Genomic DNA, 22,599 nt, shown 5'->3' on the forward strand with positions numbered 1-22,599 from the left:
ATCACCCAGTCCGTCTCCCTGGGAGCAATACAGGATTGCTCCCTAGGGTGCCTTTCTCAGCGCTTTGCCCCAGTCCCTGCAAGTGACCCAGGTCTGTCCTGGAGCACCAGAGCTTTATCTGCAAATGTTATTGCTCTGCCTGAAATCCTCCAGCCCTTCGCGAAATCCAGGCTGTTGCCTAACTTGTCAGTTATGAAGTTACGTGCGTGTTCCACTGAAGCATCTGGTACCGGCCAGTGTCAGAGGACAGATGGGCCACAGGTGTGATCCAGCTGGCAAAGCCCTAGGGTGACCAGATGTCCCTATTTTATAGGGATAGTCCTGATTTTGGGTCTTTTTTTTATATAGGCTCCTATTACCCCCCACTCCCTGTCCCGGTTTTTCACACTTGCTGTCTGGTCCCCCTACAGAGCCCTCACTGGGTGGTTAGTCAGTGTCACCAGCCCCTTCTCTCAGAGGGCTAAGCTGAGGTGCAAGGAGGCTGATCACAGTGAGTTTGTAGCAGGGCAAGGGAAAGAACCCAGGAGTCCTGACAGCCAGTTTCTCGCCCTCACCACTCGCTGCCTCCTCCAGTGAAGGCTGATGCGATTGCTCTGAGCTGGTCTCGGGTGAGATCCGAATCTGGTTCAGCTCTGGAGGGAGCCGTCGGCAAGCGCCAGGCGTCACAGGTGTCAGATCAGCCGGCGCTGCTGCCCCCGTGGCAGGCCCAAGTCCCAGCTGGGAGGTCCCAGACACGGCAAGGGGCAGGGTCATGGGGGGGCACCGCTGTCCCTCAGTCGGGCCTGCTTCAGATGGCCATGAGAGTGAGCGACCCCACCAGCCACCCCGCCGCCCGCGGGGGACGGGGCTCTGCGTGGAATGGCTGCTCTATTAATTAATTAATGTTAATAATTGGAGATATACCAATCTCCTAGAACTGGAAGGGACCTTGAGGTCATTGAGTCCAGCCCCCTGCCTTCACTAGCAGGACCAATTTTTGCCCCAGATCCCTAAGTGGCCCCCTCAAGAATTGAACTCACAACCCTGGGTTTAGCAGGCCAATGCTCAAACCACTGAGCTATCCCTCCTCTATCTGCCTGTTGTTACTCGCTGCATTAATGCTCTGACATCTAGCTCCATGGGGAGTTTTCCGGGAGGGGAAGAGAGCCACTGACAGCAGTTGGCAGATGGCGGCAGAGAACCCGCCTCCCTGGGCTGAGCTCAAACCCCTCTCGGGGAGCAGGTCGTGAGGACCAAGGAGGCATGTCTGGCCCCTCAGAGTTTGGGGCACCTAGATGCAGAGTTTCCCTTGGGGGCCCGCTTTACTTTCAGCGAAGACCTGTTCCGCGGGAGGCTCGCAGCAGACTAGACGAGACTCAGCCGGAATTAATATAAAGGGGATTTTTTGTTGATGGAGACAGACCCCGTGACTCTCGTGTACTCTAGCCTCCAGCCAGGTGGTGCGGCCTAGTGTTATCACACAGGCTTTCCCCACACCCTGGCCTGGGCTAAGCACTCGTGGAAGGGACTGGTCTGCAGCCGCTGTGTCATCCACCCACCACCCACAATAGCTACAAACAAGCTATTGATTCCGCTCGCGCTGTCGGGCCGCTCAGTGGAGATGGATGCCTGGTTTGGGGAGCAAGGGGAGGAGGAGAACAGATCAGCAATTTGTGAAAAGTAAAGGTGGGGGGGGAATGGTCTCTTCCCCTGCTGTGGGTGGGACGGCAAACTTCTGAACAGCTCCTGTATTTCACACGGCCCTCCTACAGGCAGGTCAGTCTTCAGTATGGCAGAGACGCCCTCGCCCGCTCCAGTGGGAATTCAACTGACATGAGATGCAATGTCTGAAACCAGGGGGCAAGAGGAGGGGGCTTGGTATTCATCATCACCCGCAGAAGGAATCAGAGGTGGCGAGTCGATTTTGGGCAGCACTGGGTCTGGTTCCTGCCAGGTATCCTACACGAGGGCCCATTCCGAGTTCGGCTGGGGCTCTCCTGGACAGCCCGTTCCAGGGTAGTTAGGCCAATACGACGATCCCTTTCCCACGCAGTCCTGGCCTGATGACAGGGGATGCTTCGTGCTTGCGTGGCTGGAGATCTCACAGCACGTCACAAAGGGACTAAAAGTCCCATTCGTCCCCATTTCACTCTAAGGTGCCCAGAGGGGAAGTGTCATCTGGAGATCCATGTGCTGAGCTGGGCACAGGATCCCGGACTCCTGGCTCCCAGGCCTGTATCCCAGCCCCAGTTGTCAGGACGTGTGATCCTGCAGAGCTGCCCATTGCTCCATCCTTAAATCCCTTCCCACGGAGCCCGCCCTGGCCCTCGTCGGTGCTTTTCATACGTCTCCTGGGTTGTCCAGAAGTGCTGCCAGAGACTGAGACAGGATCACCCCCGTCGCAGCCCGAGAAGAGGCCCCCGATACCCTCCCCATGCTGTGATGTAACGCAGGGATGCTTTCCAGTAGTGCACGAGGCCTCTGCCTGGCACGCTGCCACGCAAACAGCATAGGATACCCACCCTACCCGCAGCGCATCACATGTGCTACCTCTGCGGGACTCTCCACCAGCGAGGGATCAAACCTGGGGACCAGACTCTGCCCGCTCACCCCAACCCTGCAACCAGACTCTGGGGTGGTGACATCACAGCAGCGCTTCCCAGTGATTGGCAGGCTGCCAGCTGTTCAGGGCAAAGGTCAGAGTTGTCCCTAGGCAGTGACTGGATTTGGCATTTCTCCTGCCCTCACATGTGCCCCCAAACCCGTTGCTGACTCTGAAGCAGTGCAGCGGTAGCCTATTGGCAATGGGTTCTAGAGGGCAGGGGCGGGGAAGGGTGTGGGGGATGGGTTTAATTATGCAACTGTCAGTCCATTGTTTTTGTTTCCTGCTCCTTTAAATCTCTAAACCCTCTGCTATCTGCCGAGACAGGGAGCTATTTTGCGTTCATGCAGACTGGCACAGAGGAGACACATGCCCTGTGCTCTCTCAGGGAGACCTTACTTTTGTTCTTTCTTGCTGTCTTTGTTCTTTCAATAGACAGAGAGGCTATGTCTACACCGGCAATTCCCCACTCCCACCCCGAAAGACAAAAGTTTTGCCGCGACAAGTGCCGGTGTGAACAGCATGTTATTGGCAGGAGCACTCTCCTGCTGACAGCGTAAACCCCGCTCGTTGGGGGGTGGAAGTTTTTTGTCGTCAGGAGAGCCGACAAACAGCGGCTACGCTGCGCGACTTTTAGCAGACTAAAAGCTGTGACGCGTAGACGCAGATGTGATGGCGAGGCAGACAATAATACTTTCACGAGGCAAACCTTTGGCAGTCCACAGTAGGTAGATGTTGTGATCCCCATTTTACAGATGGGGAAACTGAGGCAGCGAAAGGGGAAAGTGGCTCACCCACATCCACACAGTGGATGAGTGACAGAGCTGGAGTAGAACACCGAAGTCCGATTTTCAGTCAGGTGCTGTAACAGCAGGAGCCTCCTTCCTTTGCACCACCATGAAGCCTCATTACTGTGGCTCTGTCTTGTTTTAACAGTGGCTGGATCATCTTGTATGTCATCACAGAGCATCGTAATGTCTCCAGCCACCGCTGCAAGAGGCACTGAGAGCCGATGCAGTGCCAACGAGGTAGAAAGGCACAGACTGGGCACTCCCAGCAATACAGCGGTGACAGTCACAGGTCCATTTCCAAAGTGGAGGGTTGTGCCAGACACTCCCAAGCACCTGAGCTACGCAGAGCTCACCTTCCTTCTCCTGCCATAGCTGCGGTCCCTTGGCACCACATGGGGCAGACGGCCTGTTAGCAGACTAACGAACAGCCGTCATGCTGCTTTTCCACTCGGCCGCCTCCCAAAAGGCAGCCAAATAACTTGCTTTCTGGCCAGACTAGTTAACTCTGGTTTACGTGCTTAGATGCTGCTTGTCAGCATCCATTGCACAGGCTAACTGCAACTCGGCTCGGCTTCTGCCTTCTTGCTGGCTGCTGTGACTCTGTCGTCCCTTTAATAAGCACCCTCCTGCTACGCAGGCATTGTGGAGAAGTCCATCTTGACTCTGCATCTCAGAGGACCTTAGCTAGGAAAAAGAACAGGAGTCCTTGTGGCACCTTAGAGACTAACAAATTTATTTGAGCATAAACTTTCGTGGGCTAAAACCCACTTCATCGGATGCATGCAGTGGAAAATACAGTAGGAATATATATATATATACACAAAGAACATGAAAAAATGGATGTTGCCATACTAACTATAACGAGAGTAATCAGTTAAGGTGGGCTATTATCAGCAGGAGAAAAAAAAAACTTGTAGTGATAATCAGGATGGCCCATTTCCAACAGTAGACAAGAAGGTGTGAGTAACAGTAGGGGGAAACTAGCATGGGGAAATAGGTTTTACTTTGTGTAATGACCCATCCACTCCCAGTCTTTATTCAAGCCTAATGTAATGGTGTCCAGTTTGCAAATTAATTCCAGTTCTACAGTTTCTCGTTGGAGTCTGTTTTTGAAGTTTTTTTGTTGGAGTATTGCGACCTTCAGCCCCCAACTAAAACCTCTCCAGCACATCATCAAGGATCTACAACCTATCCTGAAGGACGATCCCTCACTCTCACAGATCTTGGGAGACAGGCCAGTCCTTGCTTACAGACAGCCCCCCAACCTGAAGCAAATACTCACCAGCAACCACACAACAAAAACACTAACCAGGAACCTATCCTTGCAACAAAGCCCGTTGCCAACTCTGTCCACATATCTATTTAGGGGACACCATCATAGGACCTAATCACATCAGCCACACTATCAGAGGCTCGTTCACCTGCACATCTACCAATGTGATATATGCCATCATGTGCCAGCAGTGCCCCTCTGCAATGTACATTGGCCGAACCGGACAGTCTCTACACAAAAGAATAAATGGACACAAATCAGATGTCAAGAATTATAACATTCAAAAACCAGTCGGAGAACACTTCAACCTCCCTGGTCACTCAGTTACAGATCTCAAAGTCGCAATACTCCAACAAAAAAACTTCAAAAACAGACTCGAACACGAAACTGCAGAATTGGAATTAATTTGCAAACTGGACATCATTAAATTAGGCTTGAATAAAGACTGGGAGTGGATGGGTCATTACACAAACTAAAAACTATTTCCCCATGCTAATTTCCCCGCTACTGTTACTCACACCTTCTTGTCAACTGTTGGAAATGGGCCGTCTTGATTATCACTACAAAAGTTTTTTTTTCTCCTGCTGCTAATAGCCCATCTTAACTGATCACTCTCATTATAGTTAGTATGGCAACACCCATTTTTTCATGTCCTCTGTGATATATATCTTCCTACTGTATATTCCACTGCAGGCATCCGATGAAGTGGGTTTTAGCCCACAAAAGCTTATGCTCAAATAAATTTGTTGGTCTCTAAGGTGCCACAAGGACTCCTTGTTCTTTTTGCGGATACAGACTAACACAGCTGCTACTCTGAAGCCTGTTAGCTAGGAAAGGGGCTACAGACTCTGATCAAAGCCAGCTCCTGTGTGCTTCAGCCATTTCTTGGACAGGATGAAGGAGAGCTAGGTTGGGAAGCTAGTCAGACTGGAGGCTACGAGGACTTGACATCAACGGCTTGATTGTCCATCGCCCTTCACGCTGTATGTTCACTTACACCAGTGCCACACGGGTGTGACCTGAGACAAGTCACTTGAGGTTTCTGTGCTTCTGGGTACCTATTTGTACAAAGGGCTCGAGACTATGGAACTAGATTGTAGAGGTTTAATTCAATCAACGTTTGCAAAGTGCTTGGAGGCTGTGGAAGGGTGATATTGTTCCCAGCCCTTCATTAGTTGCTGCTTATGGCATGGCTCCACTGTGCTTATCTCCTCACACTACAGAGACACTGGAATGAAAATGCTGTAGAAGGACAAAGCATTATTATGTGTGTTGGATCCACGCTCCTTGCCTCCGTGATATCCTGTAGCAATGAGTTGCACAGGTTAGTCCTGCATAGTATATAAAAAAGTCTTCTTATCAGTTTTAAATATGTTGCCTTCCAGTCTTAGTGAATATCCTTTGTTCTTATGTTATGGATAAGCAGAATCCTTGCATATACCATTAAGGATGTCAGAGTTAAGGATGCCCTTTACGCATGGGATGCACATTAAGGCCTCGTGACTTCAGGACATATCAGTTAAAGTTGCCTCAGTTTACTGCAAGCCAGTTACGGGTTCACTGCTTAAGTGAGTTAGCAATGCAGAGCTGATTTAATGCACTTAGCAATATTGAAGGGAGTCTTGAAAATGATTGAACAGCCCCTTTTCTTGTGCTTAGGAAAAGGAGGAAATTAAACCCCAAAAATAATGTTAAATCTCTCTTAAGTTAAGGAACTGGACGCTCAAGGGTCAGGAAACTCCCACAGTTAGGTTTTCTTCTGCAACGTCAGCTCAGTCCTGTTGCACGTGGCAATACAGTAAGGATTGCATTTCATCAGGAAAAGGAGGAAGGGGAAATACGCTGAGGGGCAGATCTTCACAAGACCTCAATTCCCAATGAAGCACGTTAATGAAGTGGCCAGATTTAATTCCCGTCGCTTATATGCCTGATGGGTAGAAGAGCTCTTTTGAAAATCCAGCCGTCAACATGCGGCATGGCCAAGAAGCTAGCCCTGTGCTAGGAACCGTGTGTCTGGGAGTGTCCTGGCTCCACGTCTCATCCTTTAGCACAGCAGAGATGTTATTTTAAAAATTAATTAAATGCAAAAAAAGAAAAATCTAGGGCTTCAAGTAGGTTCTTAATTAGCATCTCTCCCCAGAGACCAGGCAAGCCGTGGGGAAGGCCATAATATCAGAGTAATGAGCTAATAATAAACCACGCTGCTCTTATCCTCAGATCTAGAGGTGCCTGATCTGAACTCCATTCCAAAGCCCTAGGCATGACCTTCCTGGGAGGTAATGGCCTGGGATCGATACAGCTGGGGATATCCACCGGGGAGACCCAGCTGCTTTGCTGTTTCTGGACATCCCTGTCTGGATATGCAAACTGAGCGCAGAGGAAATGCCACTGAGTAAAATCAAATCCACAAACGTTGTTAAAGGAGACTATGGGAGTGGGGGCTCATCTGCTAGGCTCAGAAGAGACCTCAGGATCTACTGGGGGGGCATGTCGTGGAGGTAAATCGGTTTGGTTTACATATGGAAGAGATCAGATCCGGAAATGTACAGGAAGCACAACGCCCCTTCCATTTCCCACACACACACACAGTCCCTCCACCAGTAAAACATGGAGACCGGCAGCTGATTGTCCATCCAGTACCTCTCTGACACTGAAAGAGGCACTGGACTGGCTCCCTGCATTCAAGCAGCAAAGTCACCATCCCAGCTGCTTGCCTCTGCAGCTGTGCGCATCACCCTGATCTGGAACGTGCCCCCAGCAGGCATAGCCCTGCTTGCATCCCCACCCCTGCCATTGTAGATTTGCCTAGCGCCTCTCATCCCAAAGTGCTTCACGGTGTGTTTATCATCCATAGAGGTCAAGGGCTGAGAATCATTGTACAGAAGGGGGAAAGGGAGGCCTAGTCTGATCTATCCAAGAGCACACAAGGCAGTGGCAGAACTGGGACTAGACTCCTGATCAGTCATCTCCCAGCCCTGTGCTCACGGACACAGCTGAGCCGAGCCGCAGCGGCACGGAGCTGCGCTAGGCATTGGGTCAGGTGAGGAAGCGGAGAAGAATCCTGTATCCACTTCAAACCGCCGGGAGGAATTTAGATCACAGAATGTAATTACCCAAGTTGGAATTTGGCCAGGACTCCCAGGTTCATGCCCCGTCCCTGCGGGAGCTCCTGTGACCAGCTCGAGCCAGGATGTTGGTTTAGTTTCTCCTCCTCCAGCGAACGGCGTGAGGTGCTGCTGTGGCCTTTGCTCTGTTATCAGGGGCTTCAAGATTGCCCAGGTGCTGTGTGCACCTGCAGCCCTTGCTCTGAGCCCTGCACTGAACCAGGTAAAATAATCCGAGCCCATTCACTGCTTTGTTACGAGGATCACCTGGTCAAAGCGGTAACCAAAACTGGAGTACAGTTACCGAACGCTCGTCCATTATGCATGCAACAGAGAAATCAACAGCTAGCGCAGAAGGCAGGGTCTGTAACTCGCTCCCCTTTATAATGGATACAATGAAATGGCAAATGACTCTCCACAGCAGGCTCTGAAACACCCCACGCAGAGGAAGAGGCGTAACGTGGTCCAGTTCCCTCCTGCTGCCCCTCATTTCTGCTGTATTCTGTGGGCTGGGTTCTCGTCTGTCTCATCGTGGTGTAAATGAGAAGTAACTGCTTGGAAATCGGGGGATTTAGCGGACATCACATGGAGAGGAGGATTGGGACCAGCCTGTGCAAAGTGTATATGGCTCCAGATCCTGCAGACCTTATGCGTGTGTGCAATCCCATCGAAATCAACAAGATTGTGTGTCTAAGGATTGCAGGATGGGCTCTGTATCTGAGTGCAGGTTTATGTCTGCACTCTGTCTGCCCATGGTGTGTGCATTTCGTGTGTGTGTGTGTGCGTGTGCATGTGTGTGTGCTCGCATTCATGTGCATTGTGGTGGCTCTGCTAAGCAGGGGACTACAACTCCCATCAGCCCCCTCCCCACTGCACGTCCCTTGCATGGGAAAGTCCAGACTCTCTGTGGAAGCAGCAGCGTCCCCTCTGGTTTTAGTTGTGATGCCTAGATGGGTTCTCCGCCCCTGCCACAGCCTCGCGCAGCCCTTCGGTTGGCAAATAAACCCAAGGGCAAGAACCAAGCCGTTCTGCACCAAGCAGGCCCCGGGGTCCCAGTAGGGCCCCGCTGCCAGGGCTCTAGAGGGCCCAGCAGAGGCTTCTGGCCGGGAAGATAGTGCTGCAGTTTGATGGCAGCTGTCACAATGGGAAGCACAAACCAAGAGAAAAACAACATTTGTTTTTTAATGGTGCTGCTGCCACAATTCAGGGCATGAGCTTTTGTCAACTCTTAACGCATCTAGTTGCAGAATTCTTATCTGTCCATCCATCCCCGAACACCCCATCTATCCATCCATCCGTCCCCAAACACCCCATCTATCCATCCATCCATCCATCCCCGTACACCCCATATCCATCCATCCATCCATCCCTGAACACCCCATCTATCTATCCATCCATCCATTCCTATACACCCCATCTATCCATCCATCTACCTATCCATCCATCCATCCATCCCCGTACACCCCATCCATCCATCCCCGAACACCCCATCTATCCATCCATCCATCCATCCCCATACACCCCATATATCCATCCATTCATCCCCGAACACCCCATCTATCCATCCATCCAACCATCCCCGAACACCCCATCTGTCCATCCATCCATCCCCGTACACCCCATATCCATCCATCCATCCATCCCCGTACATCCCATATCCATCCATCCATCCATCCATCCATCCCCGTACACCCCATCCATCCATCCATCCATCCATCCATCCATCCCCGTACACCCCATCTATCATCCATCCATCCCCATATACCCCATCTATCCATCCATCCATCCATCCCCGAACACCCCATCTATCCATCCATCCCCGAACACCCCATCTCTCCATCCATCCCCATACACCCCATCTGTCTATCCATACATCTCCATACATCCCATCTATCCCCATATACCCCATCCATCCATCCCCATACACTCATGTCTATCCATCTATCCCCCTATACCCCATCTAGTCATCCATCCCCATACACTCCTATCTATCCCTCCATCCCCACACACCCCATCTATCCATCTATCCCGCTATACCCCATCTATCCCTCCATCCCCACACACCCCATCTATCCATCTATCCCGCTATACCCCATCTAGTCATCAGTCCCCATACACTCGTATCTATCTATCCATCCCCATGCACTCCTACCTATCCATCTATCCATCCCCATATGCTCCTATCTATGATTGATCTCTATCGACAGCTCAATCTATTGATGTGTCTATCATGCTGAGAGAGGTTGTGGATGCTCCTTCTCTGGAGGTTTTCAAAAAGAGGCTGGAGCCATCTGTCCTGGATGGTTTAGACACAACAAATCCTGCATCTTGGCAGTGGGTTAGACTAGATGACCCTGCGGTCCCTTCTAACTCTGTGGTTCTATGATTCTGTCTTCCAGACTGCCTGGTCTGTCTGTCATCATGTATACCCAGCCATCCTCACTGCAGGTATCCATCTATTTCCCTGCCTACATATGTGCCCATCCATCCATCACCACGCGTCCATCCATCCGCCTATCTACACGGGAACCCCTCTTCTCAAATGCGTTTATTGAGCACCCATCGCTCTAGTGGCTACGTAACGTGAGCAAGGCGAGGAGAGCAGAACCGAATGCCCGCAGCACGGGGCAGGGTAGCTGCTTTCGGTCACATTTGTCAAGAGCTGCATGGCCTCATAAGCCTTGTAGCCCCTTAACTCACCCCACATACCCTCCCCCACAGGGCCGGCTTTAGGAAGTGCGGGGCCCAATTCGAACAGTTTCGACGGGGCCCCGGCAGGGATGACTAAAAAAAAAAACACAAAAACAAACAAAAAAAACACATGTAAAAAAACTCACCGGGCGGTGCTCCGAGTCTTCGGCGGCACTTCGGCGGCGGGTCCTTCACTCGCTCCAGGTCTTCAGCGGCACTGAAGGACCCGCCGCCTAAGTGCCACTGAAGACCCAGAGCAAGCGAAGGACCCGCCGCCAAAGTGCCGCCGAAGACTCGGAGCAAGCGAAGGACCCGCTGCCGAAGTGCCGCTGAAGACCCGAAGCGCCGCCAGGTGAGTAAAAATTAAAAAGGCGCCTCTAGCCAGGGAAGGGATTCTCACTGGGCGCGGGGCCCTCTTAGGCATGGGGCCCGATTCGGGGGAATTGGTGGAATAGGCCTAAAGCCGGCCCTACTCCCCCATCACTTTGCCTTAAAAATGACCCCTTCTGACGCCACCCATCTGCCTGCATCAAAGTCCTTAACCCTGGCACCCCAGCAGAGGGAAGCTGGTTTGCTCCCGCTCCACGTCTGCCTCCCCTTGGCCACCAGTCCTGCTACTGGTTCCCTCCCCAAACCTTGGCCTGAACCACTTACCTTTTTCCCAGCCAAAGATTTTGGTCCAGAACTGGGAGTGGGGTTTCTGGTGGGTTGTGTTGGGACTGCCTGGTTGAAGGGGAGAAAAGCAGCATGGGGCACAGAGGCAAATTAAGTTCCTAGCACAGCACCCCCTGCTGGCTGCTGAAAAACACTAGGAAACAGCCGCTTCACACGTGTCCCTGCCAAAGGCCAAATCCAAAGGGTCCCTCCCAGTCGTCCACTCAGAAGGAAACTCAGTTTGATGCACTGCTTGGCTGCTAATCTATCTCCTGCAGGCTGCAGCCGTGCGAAAACACATCATCAGTTCCTCCGCAGTTCAATTCATTATAAAGGGGAACTGTGACAGAAATAAGATACATAAAATGTCTTTAGAAGCTAATCTCCTGCAGCTCCCAAATTACTCTGAGCAAGGGGTTTATTGCTGGAGAATCAGTTGGCTGGTCTAATAGGATCAGGCCTGGAAATTATCCACCGAGATTGTATTCTTCACAAAGATGGCTGTATCACTGCCCCATTAAAAGCATCACCTCTATTATCCCGGCAAAGCGGGACGAAAGGACAGACAGTCATGCCACTGAGCTGCCCAGCCTCAGAGGCGTGACATGGGCAGTGGGGTTGCCTGCCCCAGGAGGTGTCTGAGTGCTTGGGATCAGGCTGTGAGGCCTTCACCTGGGCTCAAGTGGTAACAGTGGGAAAATGGTGGGTTCAAATCCTGCACCAGCAGCCTGGTCCTGTGGTTAAAGCACAGGAGTGAGAAGAAGGAGACCCAGGCTCTGCCACTGACTTGCTGCCTGGCCATCGGAGAAGTGACATCATCTGTCTGTGCCTCAGTTTCCCTGTTTATAAAATGCAGCTCCCGGGAGAAGTGCTAGAGAAGAGCAAAGGATTGTTGCTCCAGGGGCTGGAGTGCATCACCAGTGGCTGTTGCCACAGTGCTGTACTCGGGACTGGGGGGGCACCCCCGTTAGAATGACTGTCCTGAGCTGAGCTATTAAACCAGCGTTCCCGCTCCTGCTGTCAGGTGCCTGTGGAAGTGGCAGTCCCTCTGAAGTTCGGTTAGGGGGATAGAGAGGCAGTGTGCCGGCCAGCATCCCTTCTGTCACTAGGGCTGCGTGTGCACTAGAACGGAACGGGTCCATTCCCGCTAGCTCGCGAACACTAGCGGCGTGGCGGGGGCAGCACGGGGGGCAGAAGGCACTGGCCGCCGTGAGGAGACATTAGATCTTGTGCCACTGAGGCACCGCTCTGTATATCGCCTCAAGCTGGAAATAAACACTTAGCCAGCGCTGTGGGCGGGCAGAGGCTTTTCTCGGGGTCCCGAGAGCTTGGGGAATGGCTTATTGGTAGGGCCGATAAAAGCTGGCGCATCCTGCCCAGGTGCCATGTTCCCAAGGACAGAGCCAGCCACACACATTTGTTTTCATCCACATGCGGCTCAGTCATTCGTTCCGGCGCCCGAGGCCAAACCCCGATGACAGATGCTCAAGTGCAGCTCTCGTGGGGCTCACTGGAGCCGTGTGCCCTCAGCTGAAGGCAGCAGCTGGCTGCAAACACGCTGATCCTCGCACGCAGTCACTTGTGGCCAGATTTTCAAAAGAGCCCGTTGTTCTCAATGGGAGCTGCTGGGCACTAACCGGTTTTGAAAATCATTGGTGTCTGTCTATCTATCTATCCCCATACACTCCTCTATCTGTCTATCTATCCATCCCATACCCCATCTATCTATCTATCTATCTATCTATCTATCTATCTATCCCCATACACCCTATCTATCTATCTATCCCCATACACTCCTCTATCTGTCTATCTATCCACCCCATACACCCCCTCTATCCCCATACACCTATCTATCTATCTATCTATCCCCAGACACCCCATCCATCTATCTATCTATCTATCTATCTATCTATCTATCCCCATACACCTATCTATCTATCTATCTATCTATCTATCTATCTATCCCCAGACACCCCATCTATCTATCTATCTATCTATCTATCTATCTATCTATCTATCTATCCCCAGACACCCCATCTATCTATCTATCTATCTATCTATCTATCTATCTATCCCCATACATCTATCTATCTATCTATCTATCTATCTATCCATCCCCATACACCCTATCTATCTATCTATCTATCTATCTATCTATCTATCTATCTATCTATCCATCCCCATACACCCCATCTATCTATCTATCTATCTACCTATCATCTATCCCCACACACCCCCTCTGTCTGTCTGTCTATCCATCCCCATACAGCCCCTCTATCTATCCACAGACACCTCTCTCTCTCTCTCTCTCTCTCTCAGATACTGTTCTGATCTCATTGTGTCTGATTCCCCCCACCCACCCTCCCCTTCTCCCCCACATTCTCCCTTCCTGTAGCATTTGGCAGCGCATCTGCCTGGGGCATTTCATAGACGTGGGCCCAGTTTGCAGAATGTGGCTCCACGTCCAGGTTGCCGCCACCCCGCCGTGCAGCTTTGGCCTGTTGCAGTGGGAGGGAAGCAGCGTGGCCGTGGGCTGGGGCTGTCGCGGGGAGGGGGGCTGCGCCTCACAGCTCTGTGCCGTCGGACAGCGTCACGCCGCCACTGCCAAGTACTCGGAGAGCACTAACGGCATAAAGCAGCAAAGGCACCTCCGTGCTCCGGGGTCGGGGGGGGCCTCATTTAACTGGGTGCACGGGGGGCAGGCAGAGAGGAACAGATTGGGCCCTTCAGTCCATCTGCCATATCCAAAGCCATTGACCATCACGCCGGGGGACGTACAGCTCGGCCCGAGCATGCACTCACCCTGACACCCCCCACCTCAGGGGCGCAGGGTTGGCTTTGGAAGCTCTCCCCCTCCCCCCCCCCCGACTCTGCACTGTCACTCGTTGCCAGGAGAAGCCTCAAGCAGCCGGGGGAGGGGGGGAAGCAAGAGTCTCTGTTTTGTTTAATTAGTGTAATTAGTCTCATGTTTGCCAAGTGCTGTGGAAATAGCCAGGGCGGGGGGAGTGCGGTGTGCTGGGATGGGGGGGGGCCTTGCTCCCCTGAGGAGAGGATCAGAGGCAGGTGCTTCAGGAGCAAGGACTGAGAGCTGGGGAGGAGCAGGACTAAAGACCCTGCAAGCTCAGGAGCAGAAATGGACGACAAGGGGCTGGTGGCAGGGGGCTGGGACATGGGGACATGAAGTGGGAGCGGGGGGGCTGGGACATGGGGATATGGAGTGGGGGGTCTGGGACATGGGGATATGGAGCAGGGGGGCTGGGACGTGGGGATATGGATCAGGGGGGCTGGGACCTGGATCGGGGGGCAGGGACGTGGGGAAATGGAGCAGGGGGGCTGGGAGTGGGGATATGGAGCGGGGGGGCGGGGACGTGGGGATATGGATCAGGGGCTGGGACATGGATCAGGGGCTGGGACATGGATCGGGGCTGGGACGTGGGGACATGGAGCAGGGTGGCTGGGACGTGGGGATATGGAGCGGGGGCTGGGACGTGGGGATATGGAGCGGGGGCTGGGACGTGGGGACATGGAGCGGGGGGCTGGGACGTGGGGACATGGAGCGGGGGGGCTGGGACATGGAGCAGGGGGGCTGGGACGTGGGGACATGGAGCGGGGGGGGTCTGGGGCGTGGGGACATGGAGCGGGGGCCTGGGACATGGTGCCATGGAGTGGGGGAGGCTGGGACGTGGGAACATGGAGCGGTGGGGGGTGGAGCTGGGATGTGGGAAATGGACCAGGAGGGGACAAGACTCCTGGGCACGGAGGCATGAAGAAGGTGCCAGGTTATGGAGCCAGTGAAAATCCTCCCTGTAGCTGCTCAGCAGAGCAGCCCCCCCGCCCGCCCCCAAGCCCCCGGAGCACCAGCTGACGTGCCCTTGCTCTGGCTGGCCAGATTGCCCCTGAGCGTCCCTCCCTGGTGGCCCGGGCAGCGCTGGCTCAGGGCTGTGCTGGCAAGGAGCATCTCCCCGGCGCTGTCCCGGCCGTATGGCCAACAGCTGCTGCTGGCTCCTGCAAAGGGCTCGTCTCACGAGCAGCGCGGAGTCAGACCCTCCTCCGTGGACCGGGCAGCGCAGAGTCTGGGCTGCAACGAGATGCTGCGTGACAGGCAGCATGTTACCTGCCCGGCACGCGCCCCTTCACGTGACATCACAGGCACAGAGGGTTTGCCACGCTGGGCCAGCCTTGCCCCCCCCCGCCCCCCGCCCCCAGCAGGGGCCCAAACCTGATGCTTCCAGAGGCAGATGAACATATTAACTGGGGTGGTGCAGAATTCCCGGGGGGGGAGGGGGGAGACTGTCTTGCTGACCCTGCTGGGGCATCACTTTACGTGGGAGGGGCTGGTGGGCCTTGGCCTTCGACTCTAGCTAGTGCAACTGGCAAGTCTTGTATGAGCCAGGAGGCATATCCAGCGCCATCACTTCCGGCCGGATTGCCCCTCGCCCTGCCCCCATGGACCCCCCCGCACAGGGAGCCTCCAATGCCTGGCAGTGGGGAGACAGGCTCCCTGCCTGTAGCCAGTGTCCCGACAGCAGCACGTCCCTCTGCGTTCGGGGCGGCGGCCAGGCTGCTGGGCCTTTGGGAGGAGAGACTCCCCCAGACCTCAGGGCCGGTGTAACCACTAGGCGAACTAGGCAGCGGCACTGAGATTTGGGGGCCCCAAAAAGCAGTGCCCCCAATTTTTTTTTTACACTATTGCTGGAAAACGAATGAACAAAGAAAAGAGAAACGTCGTCGAACTTGCATTTTAACTTGTCGTTCTTCTTACCATAGCCTACGGCAGCTCTGCGTGGCAGGCACAAGCGTGCTGCTTCCCTACGGTACAAAGTGGCGAGGACGTCATTTTTCTCATCGCGCGCCGCCGTTACCCGTTCTGACAGGCTGTTTATAATGCCAAGTTTGCCAGTTTTCGGAGGTTGTCGACTATTTTTGTTGCGTTGTTTCAGATCTAGGACTCTGGCAATTGCTGCTGCATCATTTCACTAATGTCAGTTGTGTGTGTATGTTAAGTATCTGAGTGTATATGTTTATCATGTGCGAATATGCGTGTGTAGGTTGTTGAAATTTGTCATATTGATACTGTGAGTTGTTGTTGTATGACAGAGTATCCGCCATTCTAATTGTATAAATTTTATTAATAACAATAATTGGATAGTCTAAAGGTAGAATAAAATGTGGTAGATTTTGATATGAAAGAATGAAGGAAGGAAGTGTACGTGACCAATGCCACATTATGCAGTATTCATTGTTGAAAGTTTATAATAAGCAATGCTCTGGGGGGAGGGGAAGGGGGGGCGCAAGGTGGAAGTTTCACCTAGGGCGCAAAATATCCTTGCACTGGCCCTGCAGACAGCTGGCTTCCCTCCATCCGCGCGCACACGCTCGCCGGGAGCCTGGCGCGAGAGCTGGAGCTGAGAGCTGGTCCCAGAGGTTGGGGGCTTTGAATCGGCCCGTTGTTGAGCTAGGGACCCTGCTGTGAAAATAGGATCTGACGCCCGATTGAGAGCCAGACCCGGCTGGTGAAGGGGAGACTCCGTTCGGGGAAAGCAGCCAGAAGTCAGGCTGCTCCTCCACAGCATCCCGGCCCTCGGGAGCCTGTCGATTTGAGCAGCCTGGGCTCTCTGTGCTTCAGCCGGGGGAGACGTACCAGGGATGTCTACGCAGCAAGTCTCAGCGCCTGGGTCAACTGACTCCGGCTCACGCTGCGGAGGTGAACGTAGCGGTGCCGACGTGGGCTGGAGCCTGGGTGCCGAGACCCTCCCCCTGCCAGGTGTGTGGGGAAAGCCGGGCGAAATGAGAGGGAAGGGGAAAGGTTCTTCTGGTATCTGAGCTGCTTCCAACCCCAGAAAAGGGGGGCGGTTTGGAGCGCAGGATCGGGACCCCCCAGTTTGCACGTGGGAGGAAAGTTCTGGGGGTTTGCTGCTGAAGTGGGGCCGAGGGTCAGATTGCGTTTGGGGTGCAGGTTGGGGGTCAGTGTTCAGGGCCAGGGCTTGGTTTGACCACCCGCAATCCGGAGACAGGAGGCTCCCGGACGTGGGCCTATGGTCACTATAGAGTCGGGGGGGTGGGGGGAGCAGAGAATCGCAACAGACACCAGGCTTGAGAAGCAGAAATGGCCACCGCCCTGGGTCCCTCTCCTCTCCCGCTAACAGGTGGAGCCTTTGCTAATCCCCCCTAGAGACATTTTCCCCTCCTGGCTGCCAATTTAATCTGGTGGAGGGAGCGCAGTGCCCTGACAGCAGCTGCTGCTGCCTGCCTGGTATTAGCTGGAACAAAATAGGGCAGAACCGCAATCCATGCAGATGGGATGGGACCGGCATACATAATGAAGAGCAGCGTTTGGTGGGGGGGGCGAGGCTCCGCTCCTCGGCTGGCGACACGCTGCATCCCTGGCGAGGATTTTCGGGGAACGTGGGAAGCTTAAGTGGTACAGCCAGATGTATGGTGTCATTCCCTTTGGAAAGCAAAGGAACATGGGGGGTTGGGGGGGCCACGCTGAGGCTAATAGGCTTGCAGCCAATGAGCCGTCTGCCTTTGGCACCGCTAAAGCCCGGGATAGTGAGCGATCAGGCAGGTCTAAGAGGGAGGAAAGCTCCCACTTGGAAATGCTGTTGTGTGCAAAAGGCAGATGGTGATCATCCCCCCTCACCCCCACCTCCCAGCCCTGGGGGGTCGTGGGCACAGCGACCTAGGCGCTGATGGGCAGAAGGAGAGAATGTGATGCCAGTGTCACCTGGGAGCTGCCGGGAGATCAGGTGAGGAGCACAGAGAGCGCTGGCCGGGGGTTGGCATAACGAGCCGATCCCGGGTGGCTGGGCAGGGCTCCGGAGTCAGGAGGCGTCAATGCCACCCTGCCCCATCCTTTCGTTCCCCCAGGCCTCACAATGCTGCGCTCGCTTCCTGGGGCTCTCTCCCCCCCGGGGCAGGATGGCGTGCAGCCGAGAGCACCGGGGCTGGAGACCGGACTGATCCCACGGGGATGGTCAGTGGCTGCGATGGAGTTTCACCATGGTCACGTTCCAGGAGCAGGATCTCACGCTGCCTCGGACTGGCCCTGAAACACCAGCACCTTGGAACTAGAGCTGGGTGGATTTCCAAAGGGGGGGTTGGTTGCACCCAAGAGTCTGGATCCTGCTGGGGTCTGCAGCACTCAGGGGATTTCTGCTGGGCACTGGGACTGGGGAGGTGCCTGGAGACAATGAATGCGGGAGATGGGTGTGGTTGGTTTGGGCATCCGCTGAATGGTTGGGGGGTGGGACGGTTCCGTTTGGGCCAAGGCCTGGGATGCACTTAAGGTTTGGGGGATGGTTCAGTTTCGGGTGGGGTTGCCACCTGTCCAGGTTTGCCCAGGATCATCCCCTTCTTGGGGTAGCTTAGCCAGGAACTCTGCCAGGGTGCTCAGGACATCCTGCCAGCTAGCCGGTTTTATGCCCCGTTCCAGAGTACCCCTTCCCCCAGGGCTCCCACGGTGCTGACCCCTGGGCATAGGGGTACCCTGCACTGCAGAAGTTCCCCGGAGGACATAATGCCATGCCCTGCAGCCCCTATGGACCAGCCTTGTTGGCCATGGGGCAACAACAAGCAGTGCCCGTCCTTTCAGGGCAGCCACTGACACCCTTGGGTGCTTGGTAGGGTGTCATTGCTAGGGTAGCGCCCAGCAGGCTGCTGAGGAGAGCCTGTCGGGAATATTTCAACCCCCAAATGGCTTTTCAGCGACAAACGCCAGTTCGTCAAAACGGAAACCTGTTGTAGGAACGTGCTGGGTTCGAAGGATCGGGATGGAATTTCTTGTCCAAACCAGACAGATGCTTCTTCTTCGCTGAATGACCATAGTCGCTAGGTCCCCAGTCATGGAGCAGGCCCCGTTCGCGCTTGGTGCAACACAAACAACAAAAAGACAGACCCTGCCCCACAAAGCTACCGCAGCGAGAGACCCTACAACGACCCACTGGCTCCGGCCCTCCCTTGGGATGTGCCTGACTCAGAGTAGGGCCTTTAACCCATCCCATGTGCATCGCCAAACCCCTGGGCTGCAGGCTGGCTCTCATTCTAGTGAGTCACAGCAAAACGTCAAACGGTCCCGGGTTTTGTCCCGCTGCAGAACAGGAACATTTTTGAGACCTCAAAAAATAATTGCGGGACGGGAAAAGTGTTTCCCACCTGTCTCTGGTGCTGAGACCTTTGAACCTATGGCCGGGGCTCGGGGTTTGCTCCTGCCTGGATGAGCACACGGCCTGTATTAGAGAAGGGGCTGAAGTCAAACCCTGATCTGAACAGTGAGAAAATCTGGTGCCAGATCCCAGCTTTGCTGCTGGGGCCCAACTCTCCCTGTCCTGAGTATTGGAGGTCAGTGCGTCCTGCGCTCTTCATCCCTCCTCAGCCTCCCTCAAGAAGAAATCAGGAGAGGGAAGGAGCAGGGCGGGAGGCGTTGGAAAGGGAGAATGGAATTTCCAGCTATTTTTGTTTTGTAATGAAGGGAGCTGCATTCCCCACTAATAGGGATTAAGCGCCAGGCTGGTCCCAGGGTGGCTGACTCCCGCCCCGCTTAGCCCCTTGGTAACAAGAGCTGTGGAATGTTCCATCCTAAACAAAGGAAATCGGTGTTACACTTTCCATTCTGGATCCAGCCCGGGGGCATATTTCAGGGACTGGGTGGCTCGAAGGCTCGCTAAGGAGCTCCAGACCCCGTCGCATTGCATGCAAGGCTGCTGGGTTGAATCCAGCCCCGATCGGAAAGAGCTGGAATACCATGGCGGGCGCGTGATGTGAGATGAGTTGCAAAGTCCTCAGACCGTATCCTGGGGGCTGCCTTTCCGCTGTACAGGAGCCAGCGTAACAACTGGCCCCCTCGGTGGTGCTCACAGCAGATGGCTCAGGGAGCAGGAACGCTCCTCCATGCTCAGGACCTGCATGTCTCCTTCCACATGTACACCTCCCCTCACAAGGCCTGGTGAGCCTCCCAGAGATATGGCCCGTCTGGTGTGATTAGCCATCAACATGATGCCAAGGGACCTGATTCTCATCTCACCCTGGCAGAAGCAGCTCCCTGGAGACCATGGAGTCCCAGCGGCACTAAACCAGCGTCCCGGAGAGCAGAATGAGGCGCAGAGAGCAGAGGGGGCTGTCCGAGCTGCACACAACCCAGGCGTCGGGGCCAGGCCGCAGGACAGGCAGAAAGCAGGACAGGCACAAATGCCAGGGCCGCTTCACGGGGAGCTTGGCTGTGTCCACTGAGGCGGCCAATCAAAACGCAGTGAAGCCAAGGGGAGAGAAGCCCCGTCCGGCCTCTGCTCTTTTCCTGACTTTTCAAATTGTAACATTTTAACTTCTACGTTTCCAGAGAGTTTCCCTGCCGGAGTGGAATTTCACCTGGCTTCATCCTAGAGCGTGTAATAAAACCACGGTCCCCGTGCCACCCGCTGTGATCGGTCACGACCTTCGCAGCTGTGACAAGGGTGGAACCTCAAGCCACACGAGCCCAGCCCCTGCCCGTCAGTCCGGGGAGATCGACCCTGCACTCTGCGGGAGCCAGGCTTTTGCCCTCGGTGTTTCCAAGCCCACGCGTGAGCGTCCACACTGCAGGGTTTGCGATCGCTGGACCTGGGTCTAACGTCGGTGCTAACGCGGCCGTACTGCGCTATGCCGACCTTCTGACTCAGGGCTGCGGCTCGAGCTGAGTCCACACTGCAAAATGCCAGGGGTTGGGTCACCCCCCGCCCCCGGCAGCATAGCGCCCTCTAGCGCCACGGTGGGGCAGCGGATCAGACTCGGAAGGAAGTGCAGCAGCTACTGAATAACTGGCCCCGTCTGCTGTCGCTTGTCTCGTCTTGTGAGCTGTTTGGGGCAGGGGCTGTCTTTTTGGGCTGAGTGCGTACAGCACCTGCCACAGGAGGGTCCTCGTCCACGACGACAGCTCCCTAATACACGCAATAGTGCTGCTCTGTGCTTGTGATGGGACCATGTGCTCCAGCTCCCTGCAGCCTCCCATAGACCAAAGCTTGTGTTTCAGGCGTGGACTCTGGCTAGGTCGCAGCGGACCTCACTTCCTAGGGAAGCCGTCTCTGGGAAGTGCCCATGGAGACACCGAGGCTCTGTCCGGGAATGTGCTGGCTGGCCAGCCTGCTGCTCCCACAGCTCCCCGACAGCGCTGAGCCGCTCAGACACAGATCTCACGCTGCCCGGTAAGGAAGCGATCTGGGGCGCAAACGTGAGTGGCAAACGGCTCTTTTTTCTCCCTTCGTTACCCTTTTAACCGAGCACAAAGCATCTTTAAATCCCACCTGGTCAGAGGCTTTTTTCGAGGCAGCCGCAGCACCGTAAGAGGTGGGGGAAAGCACATCTGACCGAGAACAAAGCAGCCGCAGCGTCGCCAGCCTGGGGGTGATGGACTTGAAAATATTATTAGCGCTGAATGCAGCTCAGACATGGGAGGGGCGAATGCTGAGGTGAGGAGTGTATATGGGGGGGCATGTGGGGGCTTGTGCAGGGTGGGGGGGTGAGTTAGTACTGTGCCTGTGCGTGTTGTGTCTCGGGTTTGTGTGAGTGTGTTTGGCAAGGGGGGTGAGTGAGCAGGTGTGTATTGTGTGTGTGTGTGTGTGTATACACACCCATGCCTCTGTGTGAGTCTATGGAAAGGGAGGTGTACGTGTTTGGGGAGAGGGCACTCTGTATGTGTGTGTGTGTGTGTGTGTGTATGTGTTCATATGAGTGTGAGCCCCTCTGTGCGGTGGCATGTGGGTGCCCCTGTGTATGTGGTCCGTGCATGGCTCTGTGTCTACCTGTGGCTAGCGGGAGGATGGAGGGGATGGCCAGCTAGTGGGATCCTGCCTGTTCGGCCTACCCTGCCTGCTGCCTGCAAGACGGGTTGCATTTCCCGTCCCTTCCCAGGGGAACGGCAAGGTGAGCTGACGTGGGATGGCAGAGAGGGTCCCCCAGACAGCCATCAGCCTGTCACCTCCCAGAGCACGTAGTAAATCCTGTTGCTTAAAAATTCAGCAAAGGTGAGTGATCTTTATGGCAGTGGTTCTCAACCAGGGGTCCGGGGCCCCCTGGGGGGCCGTGAGCAGGTTTCAGGGGGTCCACCAACATTAGACTCGCTGGGGCCCAGGGCAAAAAGCCGAAGCCCCACCGCATGGGGCTGACGCCCGGGTCCCTGAGCCCTGCCACTCGGGGCTGAAGCCGAAGCCTGAGCAACTTAGCTTCACAGGAGCCTCCATGCAAGACCCCAGGCAACTGCCCTGCTTGCTACCCCCTAACGCCAGCCCTGGGTTTTATACGCAGAAACCCAGTCGTTGTGGCACAGGTGGGCCGTGGAGTTTTTATAGCATGGTGGGGGCAGGAAGCTCAGAAAGAAAAAGGTTGGGAACCGGCTTTCCGGGCCAGATAAATACAGAGACAGGGACTCCTGGGGAGCACCAGCGGCCTGCTCTGTGCTACAGAACGTTACTGGGGCTGAACGCCAATGGCCGAGTTCGCTGTTGCCCTGGATTTTTCTAAGTCCGCACTGGCTGC

The 22,599-nt window shown here is 54.8% G+C and overlaps 1 protein-coding gene across 2 annotated transcripts in view; it reads left to right on the plus strand.

The window, feature by feature from the left end:
* The window catches only part of LINGO3 (leucine rich repeat and Ig domain containing 3), a 108,134-nt gene that overhangs the window by 68,928 nt on the left and 16,607 nt on the right, over positions 1–22,599 (plus strand). The window contains exon 1 of one of the 2 annotated variants that reach the window (XM_039515262.1): positions 21,465–21,533. The exons of the other annotated variant lie outside the window; for it this stretch is intronic. The gene's annotated coding sequence lies outside the window, so the exon portion shown is untranslated. Of the gene's footprint in view, positions 1–21,464; positions 21,534–22,599 lie in introns of those variants that run through there. 2 annotated transcript variants of the gene reach the window in all.

Source organism: Mauremys reevesii, linkage group 26 (genome assembly GCF_016161935.1).
Source record: "Mauremys reevesii isolate NIE-2019 linkage group 26, ASM1616193v1, whole genome shotgun sequence".
Lineage (NCBI taxonomy): Eukaryota > Metazoa > Chordata > Testudines > Geoemydidae > Mauremys > Mauremys reevesii.